The sequence below is a fragment of the Terrapene carolina genome, unplaced genomic scaffold (assembly GCF_002925995.2).
Source record: "Terrapene carolina triunguis isolate 2854851 unplaced genomic scaffold, T_m_triunguis-2.0 Scaffold88, whole genome shotgun sequence".
Lineage (NCBI taxonomy): Eukaryota > Metazoa > Chordata > Testudines > Emydidae > Terrapene > Terrapene triunguis.
In genome coordinates, this window is record NW_020664439.1 from 21,001,592 (window position 1) to 21,011,864 (window position 10,273).

Genomic DNA, 10,273 nt, shown 5'->3' on the forward strand with positions numbered 1-10,273 from the left:
TTTGGGAGAATATATCACCTCTGTTGAAACTGGCACAATGTTACCTTTCTATTGGATTCAATTTAGTAGAGCAGAGCATTTTGCAATTTTTCTCTAAAATATGCATTCACCTAAATCCTACTTTTTTGTTAAAAACCATCACATACCATACAGCACTGCATTTAAATTATTCTGCATTCAGTCTTTTTGCATGACTGTATAAAACATATTTAACCTAGTTTTGAGAATATATTGTATGGATTTCCTTTGGGTGCAAACTGCAAAAGCAGATGTACCACGAAGCAGCCTTCAATGCATTTTGCCCTTTAATGATGACTGTTAGCTTTATGACCTTAACATTAACAGCTCCTTGAAGGAATTCATTTGTAATTTGCACTTTGCCCACACAGTAAATAGTGAGCACAGAAAGTCAAAACTTTGTGTCTAAACATTCAATTGCATTCCCTTGTTAGATCAAAAACCATTTCAGATGTTCACTGTTGTTTGATGTCAGAATGAGAAAGCATCGGCTTTTTGGTCGAAATAACATGGGCAATGCATCCTGTTTTCACACTCAGTTATTACATTTCTGTGTATTAATGGAGAAACATTAAGAAACTGCAGTACCCCACAAACCTGAATGAATGAGGGGTTAGGGGGGAAAAGGAGAGCACCTATTATTTTTTGTCAGTCTTTAATTCTGAAATGGATAGTCACAAAAATGATTAATTGCTATAGGAAACTATCATTCCCATGTCCCTTAGCCTTGGGTGAGATGGGAGAGAGACACATATTAAAAGCTGGGCAGAAGTGAGCAGCTTGAAACAAACTTTTACTGAATTTGTATTATTCTGCTGAGGAATTGCTCTGGAGCCTTATAACAGAGGAATTCAGTTAGAATGTCCCAGACAAGTTAAACATGTGTGACTGTCAAATTCTCTTACCATCATCCTATTGTTCCCCCCCCCCCTTTTAACGCCCCTTTTAATGGAAGGGGCTCTCCCTGCTGATTCTTCCTTTTGTCTTCTTAAAAACCCTAAAAATATTTCAATGACAAAAGAAGTTGTCACCCCCTCTGAAGTATAAAATCCTTCTATCTTAGTAGTTCTGCCACAGTTTAAGAAGATGTCATTCCAGTCACCATGTTGTAGGCTTTCACTGTATTTCTTCTCCGGGCTCTAGGGCTAGCCTTGAAAATCTATCCATTTCTTTGCTGCAGTTGTTGGTGAAGGGAGGAGAACAGTCACTGAGCTGATTTATGGTGCTGTGGAGAATGAGGGTTACGTGTATTACTTTTCATACATATCACGTGTACCTCAGTTTACGAGTGTAATATTGCCCTGCCTGACTGGATACAATTCAGTCAAAGAAGGCTATGAAAGAAAAAGCTATTAATTGGGAAATATCCCAGACCTGCCTCCAACTAGGCTGGCAAAGTTTACTCTTTTCAGGCCAAACCTATGGAAGAATGGGGGTTGAGTGAGCTGTCTGCTGCCTAGGAAGATGAAGAGAGAATGTAGCAGAGCAATCTAGAGATGGTGGTGACTTGTCTGAGGGGAACTTAAAAAACTTACAAGGAAAGATTATAGTGTAGATAAGACCCATGTGCATAGGCTTCTTTTGGTTTTTTTAACCCTTTACTCTGCATGCTATGCACCTTTGGGTGAATAAATAATAGTTTGCTTTGAAGAAACTGTTTTTGAGGTACTTTAATCAGCTGCAGTCAAAGGTTCCCAGAGGAAAGGGCTTACAGGTGCCAAACATAGTTGGGCCCCTCAAGTTAACACAGTTGTTAATGGGGGAACTGCCAACCTAGAAATCCAGTCTAAGAGTGGGAGTCCTTCGTGATTGCACCCAGAGAGAGGTGAAGGTAGCAAAACCCGAAACCAGGATAGGTGCTAAAAGAACTCTTTTAATCATTCATTTCACATTTAGCTCTAGAGGAGATAAACTGGTTTTGTATTCTAAAGAAGGTCATGTACTGAATGTACTGTGTAAAGTGTGAAGCTTCATAAATAATTGATTATGAAAAATTGTGTATACTTTAGTGTGGCAATGACACTGAATTATTAATGTTGTTAGCAGAGCGGTGAGATGTATTTTTGTGAGTCTCTTAATGGGTCATATTTAATTAATTCAATGGCTCTATTTTTTACTACAGTGTAGTCCCTTCCACATAAGAGCATGTTTAGGTAACAGAATATTTCTACCTATTCAATCTGAGTAGCCAGTTAATAAATCATGAATCACTTCACCAAAAATAACTAGCCACACTCATTTCTAGAATGACATGGGGTAAATAAACAGTCTGAGCTAGAGCTGTAAATTGGCCTAACTTCATGGAAGTCGTAGAGCTAGTGTAGCTAGGCTACATATTAGGGCAGGCCTCAGGACTTTCTGAACCTTTCTTCTCTCTGTGGCCCAATGAAGGAATGATAGCAAAGTTCATTTGGTTCACAATACACATTCATAACCTTCTGTTAGCCATCTTGGGATTCTGGAGATATTGTTGTATTGTAAATAATCATATTTTTATATTTGGGTAGTACAATGAAATGAGGATCATTACCCTTGTATTTAACCCTTATACAATGCCTCTATATGTAGGTCAGTATTATTGTTCCATGGTATAGACAGGGTAACTATAGTTACAGGCTTAAGTGACTGTGCCCAAGGTCACACAGGAAGTGCAGCAGTACTGGGAGTAGAATCAAGTCTCTTAAAGCCCCCCCCATGTACTTTAACTACACAACCATCCTTCCAGTCCTAAATGTTAAAGTTGTGGAGATTATATTTATTTGACCAATGCAGTGACTGTTTTATTCCAGGTTATGCAGTGTTGTTAGAGCTCTGTTGGTCCCAGGATATTACAGAGACAAGGTGAGTGAGCTAATATCTTTTATTGGACCAACTTTCCACTGGTGAGAGAGAGAAGTTGGTTGGATAAAAGATATTACCTCACCCAGCTGGTCTCTCTAATTATTCCAGGATAGTCATCGGTGGGAACTGGAGATCTTGGAACAATGGTTTTATTTTGTGGTTTCTTAAATTAGACCTTTTAGTCTCTCTCATTGCTAGCAAAGAATGTAAGAAATTTGACAAACACTGTTGTGCTTTGAAGTTTTATCACCCTGCATGAAAATAGAGAAACATCATCTCAGAAAAATTTCACTGATGATGTTGCTTCGACAGAAAATTTCAGAAAAGTTCCAGCTAGAGCATTCCTGACCCATTAATTCTCCACCCCCCCCCCAAAAAAAGTGGGAAAAATGAAAATCAGTTTCTTTATGAGGTAATTCTTTCACAAAATTAAATCCTCTCATTTTTAAGATGCTGCAATTCATTTGCTTATAAGATGCAAGCCTACAGAAAGCACTAGAAGAGATGTTTGTAGGGCTGTATATGTACAGCCAAAAATATTTGGTAATTGGAGATGAAAAGTGAATTCTGAACAGGGTGATGACATTTTTGGCTTTACTTTGTTCTCTTATATGAGCATGCCTGTGGCTACCTCTTTCCCCACATGTAAAATCTCCCTCTCTAGCCTCCCAGCCCAGTCCTAGATCTCTCTCTAAAATGTCTTGCTGCCAGCCTTCACTTGGCTGAGTGCTCCCAATCTAGTTCAAACTATGCGAAGTCCTGGGGCTCCTTGTACAATTGGGTTATTTTGGGGTTTTGAGTACCCCTTTGAGCTAGTGTTCATGCTTAGCCAAGGGAAGGCTGGCAAGAGCATGGGGGGGAGGAGAGTTTCAGCTCTTTTATGTTGCATACAGCTCATGGTGACAACCACTGACCAGTGTCTTTAAATTTTAAGGTTTCCAGTTAGAGCACTGCTTTCCTAGGGGAAAGGTCTAATGGGCAATAGAGTCTGCTGTGAGCATGCTAACAAACAGGATTGCAACAATCTGAAGTGTAGTTATAATTTTTTTAAAAAAATGTTTAATTTTTTTAAGCAAGAACCAGTAAACTCAGATATGAAAGGCAGATGTTTTCTTTGCATTTCTTTTGAATGCACAACATGCCTGGGATACTAACAAATGAAGTTAAAAATATAACCAGAATATTTGAAACAAAATATTAGATCTCATGCTTGCCCCTAATTATTATAGATGGGCCAAGGAAGCCTTATCTGTTGCAGATCTGCATTAGGCCAAACCAGTACTCCATTCATTAACTATTATTAATCAGTTGTATCTGGTGGTGCCTAGAGGCCCCACCCAGGACTGGGGGCCCCTTGTGTTAAGCATTGTAAAATGTATAGTAGGAGACAGCTACTATCCTGAAGACTTTACAATCTAAACAGACAAGACAAACAAAGGTGGAAGGAGAAAGAAAGGCATGTAGAGGTGAGGAAACTTGCCTTGCTCTCACATAGGTCAGTGATAGAGCTGGGAATATAACCTGGATCTTCTGAATCCTTGGCCAGTGCTACATTCCCTCTCTGTCTAGGAGTCTACGTCACTGAATCCTCTAATTTCACAAGTCAAATTGGTCAAAAGTCAGAATTTCTGTTCTATGGGAAATTCTAAAATTCTAAAAATAATAATTCCTTTTGAGAACAAAAAGTAAAATTTTTGATGTTTCCAGTGGAAGCAAAAATCTGAAAATAAAATACCATTTTGAAATAATCAAAATGTTCTGTGTTGAAAATGTCAAAACAAAATTGAGCCCGGGGGCCAAGCTCTGAGGCTCACACCTCAGCCATGGCTTCTGGGCTCCTCATTCCACTAGGGCCAATGTGTGGAGCTGGGAACCTAGAAGCACTGAAAGTCATAGCTGAGCCGGGAGCCATGGAGCTTGGGAGCTGGGACTCCCAAGATTACAGCTCCGTGGCAGGGAGATTGGAAGCCATGACAGTCCCAGCATGAGTCTGTTAGAGCTGGGGCTCCCAGCTCCATGATAGGGAACCTGAAAGCCCTGAGGTCCTAAACCCTGGGGTGCTCCATGTGGTGGGGCTGCCCTGGAACCATGGATCCTGGAAGCATTTAGGGTCTTTGTCTCTGAGGCTGTCTGCATGGTGGGGCTGTCCCAGAGCTATAGGGGCTGCAGACCCTGTGAGGTCTGGCTCTCCAGCAGCCTGCCAGGCTAGGAAACTAGGTTTCTGTTGGAATCTGCCTGTGTTTGGTCAGTAGTCCCATCAAAATCGATATGTTTCCACTAAACATTTCAGTTTAATCAAATTAGCATTTTCCAACGACACCCTGTTTCATCAGAAAATTCCCAACCAGTTCTCAAGATCCCAACCCCAATTGGAGGAAGTCTTGAGTTCACTTCAATTTCAGAATAAAGGAGTCAAGCTTTTTTTTTTTTAATAGCCAAGTCCTGCAGTGCTATGCATGTGTTTTTTGTCTTTCTTTGTTTTTATTTTGTTTTGTGTGTGTGTGTGTGTGTGAGAGAGAGAGAGAGAGAGAGAGAGAGAGAGACTGGTTTACAGTCTGACATAGCATTTCTAGATTGGCAGGACTCTTCTGATTTGGGATCTGACATGACCAAAACCATAAGAAAATGTTTGGAAGTGGGTATTTGAACAGAATACCCACCTTTGTTTTAATTCTTTTAAAGGAGGTATTGGGTATGTAGGAAAGAGTTAGTTCTCTAGTAATCATTAGCAACTTGTGTACTGTAGCTGAGTCATGCATAAAAGTATCAGTATTTAACTTTTGCTGATGTATTGTAATATCAATTTCTCCGCAGCTTCTCTGAGTCATACTGGTTACATAGCACATTAGCAGATGGTAATATGAGTGGAACAGCATGCACTGATCCATGTATTTTAAAATAAATCAGAAACATATTTTCCACAATAAGGCAAATAAAGCAACATTTTCCTATGAAGCCAGACTCTGGCCATTCTTCGAGCTTTTGTTAATTGTTAAGAAGGAGGGTGGGGGAACCAGACTAAGACAGCAGGTTCGCTTCTGAGGTGGTCCTCTCCCAGCTGGCTACAAAGCTGCAAGTACTACAATACAGTGGCTCAGTAGCTTTTGCAGAGCTTGCACCACTGGCTCCAGATGAGCTAATGTTCAGTATAATCACAACTGCATGTAATCACAGTTTCCCTGGACTTATTCCTCACCATCCTCTCCATAGAGCATATGCAGCCCCTACAAAGCTGCCATGCCACACATTGTTATGCCAACCCAAATCTTGATCCCCCTGGCATTGTAAAACAGCACCAGGTCTGTTGTATGTAGGGACCATGGAGGGGGGCAGAATCTGACCCACCATGATGCCATGCCTAGAAACATTTTCTTCATGTGTAGCACTTCTGAGGAGGGTAGGTAATAGAAGAGTACAATAGACACCTGTTCTTGGGAAGGTCAGACTCAGATCCCAAACCTGTAATTCTCCAATCTGCTTGGATATCTTTTGAGTCTAAAATATAAAAACTCTTATAATTAAACAGACTCTGTCAACTGTGGAGGCCCCAAAATGCATTTTAAAGAAAAGTTAATCCCTTATGGGATGAAAAAAAGTATTTAAGTAGTTAAAAGTTTTTAGAATCTTGCTTGGGTCATTGTTCCCAATATGTGTTTATTTGCTAATACTTAAATACCTAACCAACTTCTTGTAAAGATAAATAGAGGAAATTTTTGTATTTATGTAGTACAACGAAAAAGACAAGATTTCCAGAAAGCCAGTATAGAGAAAGAACAGATTAAAAATATATAGATAAATTAGATATATTCAAGTCATCAGAGCCTGATGAAATCCATCCTAAGGTACTTAAGGAACTAGTTGAAGCAATCTCAGAACCATTAGTAATTATTATTACTAACTCATGGAGGACAGGTGAGGTCCAAGAGGCTGGAGAAGGGCAAACATAATACCTGTTTTTTAAAAGGGGACCAAAGGATCTAGTGAATTGTAGCCCAGTAAGTCTAACTTCAATACCTGGAAAGAACAAATTATTAAACAAACAATTTGTAAGCACCTACAGGATAGTAAGGTGATAAGGAATAGACAGCATGGATTTGTCAAGAACAAATCATGCAAATCATGGCAGACCAACCTAGTTTCCTTCTTTGACAGGGTTCCTGGCCTACTGGATGGGGGAAACCTGTTGATATGATATATCTTGATTTTAGTAAGGCTTTTAACACAATCCCACATGGCATTCTCATAAGCAAGTAGAGAAATGTGGTCTAGATGAATTGACTATAAAGTGGGTGAACAACTACTTGAAAACCATACTCAGAGTAATCATCAATGGTGGTTTGCTGTCAAACTGGAAGGACTTATCTAGTGGGGTCCTGCAAGGGACTGTTCTAGGTCCAGTACTATTCAATATTTCATTAATGGCTTGGATAATGAAGTGTCGAGTGTGCTTATTTATGGATGAAAGCAAGCTGGCAGAGGTTGCAAGCACTTTGGAGGACAAGATTAGAATTCACAACAGCCTTGACATATTGGAAAATTGGTCTGAATTCAATAAGATGAAATTCAATAAAAATAAGTGCCAAGTATTTCACTTAGGAACCCTAACCTTAACCCAAAACTGCAGAATAACTGGGTAGGTGGTAATACTGGTGAAAAGGATCTGGGGATTATAGTGGATCACAAACTGAATATAAGCCAACTATTTGATGCATTTGCCAAAAGAGCTAATATTCTGGGGTGTGTTAACAGGAATGTTGTATTGTAAGATATGAGAGGTAACTCTTCCAGTCTACTCGGCACTGGTGAGGCCCTGGCTAGAGTATTTGCCCAGTTTTCAGTGCCACACTTTAAGAAACATGTAGACAAATTGGAGAGAGTCCAGAGAAGAATAACAAAAATGATGAAAGGTTTAGAAAATGTGACCTATGAGGAAAGGTTAACAAAACTGGACATGCTTAGTCTTGAGATAAGAAGTCTGGGGGGACTTGATAGTCTTCAAGTATGTTAAAGATTGATATAAAGAGGACTGTGATCAATTGTTCTCCATGTCCACTGGAGGTAGGAGAAGGGTTAATCTGAAGCAAGGGATATATAGGTTAGATATTAGGGAAAAAATTCTAGATAGTTAAGGACTGAAATATGTTACCAAGGGAGGTTGTAGAATCTCCTTCATTGGAGGTTTTTAAGAATACTTGTCAGGTATGATCTAGCCTCAGCATGGAAGAATGGACTAGATGACCTCTCAAGGTCCTGTCCAGACCCACATTTCTATGATTCTCTTTCATTAGGATCATTGTAGGATCATTCAGTAGGAATATTGTAAGGGATTTACTCTTCCTTTAAGCAATCCAAATTTGAGGGTCTAAAGAAGCTGAAAGGTTCCTTTAAGAATACATCTTATCTGTTTTTTTTTATTAAGTGATTTCCAATACTGTAACATAGAATGCACTATGATGCTTCAGTTACACTATCGAGTTTTAGGTGCTGTAGCGGGGTAGTCACCCCGCTCCAGCCCTGAACGGGTTAAACCAGCACAGGGAAGGGGCTGATGCTGCAGCTGCGACAGGGCTGCTGCTGGGGTAAGCTGCAAGCCTGGGCTGAAAGGGGAAACAGCCCCAGCTGGGGCCACACCCCAGCTGGCCCTTATAAGAGGGCAGTGGGCCAGGAGCTCAGACAGACACTCTCTCTAGCTTGCTGAGAGAAGAGGGCCTGGCTGCTGGGAGCTGAGCAGGGCACCTGAGTGGAGCAGGGCTGGTGAAAGGCTAGAGGAGCTGGGGAACTCCAGCCTCGAAACCCCCAGGCTACAGGCCTTGTTAAAGGCCCAGACAAGGTACTGGGGTTGCAGAGGGGCAGCCCAGGATAGGCAAAGGCAGCAGGTCCAAACCCCCCTTGCCTATGATGAGTGGCTTTTACAGTGCAGTCCACCCCAGTGAGCGGGGGCTAGATGGTGACTGGCAGTAGCCCCAGACTGAGGCGAGGTGGGGATAGGGGGTTGGAGGTTCCCCTGGGAGGGGAGACCCAGAGAGCTGAAGGGGTACTGCCAGGGGGCAGCCCCCAAAGGAAAGGGGCACCGGGGTCCAGGAGGGACACGGGGCCAGCAACAGGCGAGACTCAGGCCTGCAGAGGGTGCTCCAAAGGCTGGAGAGATAATTCCCTGGATGACCAGCAGTAGGCGCCACTGGGTGAGTCGTCGCCCCGTTACAGGTGCATAACATATTCTCATATTGGTTGTCATTTCTCTGTTGCTTAGATCTTTATAACATTTTAGCTAAATCATTACTGAATTAGAATTACAAGAAATCACTTGGAGTGTTCTATGATTATAGAGCCCCCAAATGGGGAGAAAACTCATAAAGGCACTTTGTTTTTTCAACTTATTTATGAATCAAAATTGCAAACAAAACTGATAAGATTCTGAGCCAAAAACACCCTTGGTATTGTCAGTGCTTTTACATCAGGGGTGAATTTGGCTCACTGCATTTAAAAATCTCAGCAAGTGTAATAACAGAATCCATTACTTGCTACTGTGTTTTAATAGATAACCTATTGAAGAATGGCATAATAATTATTAACTAGATAAAGTGGAAGAACCGGGAAAATTTGATGAAAGGAAAATGTTTCTTAGGAAGAAATAGAAAAATGTGTGAAAAAGGAGATAAGAGCTGTGAGAGCAAAAGTGATGGAAGAATTGTACCTTAAAAAATCTGTTTGGGAGACACTTGAACTGTCAGACAAGCCCCTTTAGACTTATTGGGAAAAGTTTAAAAATGCATGGCCAGTTAAACCTAGAACATACATATGCTTGGCAATTATATTGTGTAATCTAAGGTCATGTCTACACTTGGAGTTGGGGATGTGATTCCCAGTCTGAGTAGATGTACTCATGCTATCTCTTATTGAGGTAGCACACTAAAAATAGAAATGTAGTTGTGGTAGGGGTGAGTGGGGCCAGGCAGGGGTGAGTGGGGTCTGGGCTAGCTGCCCTGACTACAAACCCTCTGGACCTCATGGGTACATACTTGGGGCAGCCAGCCTGTGCTGCCGCTTCCTGCTCCCTGTGCTACCATGACTGCTGTGTCTACATGATCTGGGAACTATACTCCTTAGCTCCAAGTATAGAAATGGCCTTAGTGTACAGGGAGTGAAAAACAAAACAAAAAAAGGCTTTTCCTTGGAGATTTAGCTTTTTGAGTTTAATTATACTCCTATGTAGACATGAATACCTGTACATGGGATCATCTCTAAGCAAAGATAATACTATTGCATGGTACACTTACAAATCACTGTTCATTCAGGTTTTTCCAAGCACTTAAATGGAGGATACTTCATTAAGATACCATGGGTAAAATTTACCATTGGTGTGGAGGGCTCATGCAAGGTCCTCCTCACCACTTACACCCTTCATGGACAGGGC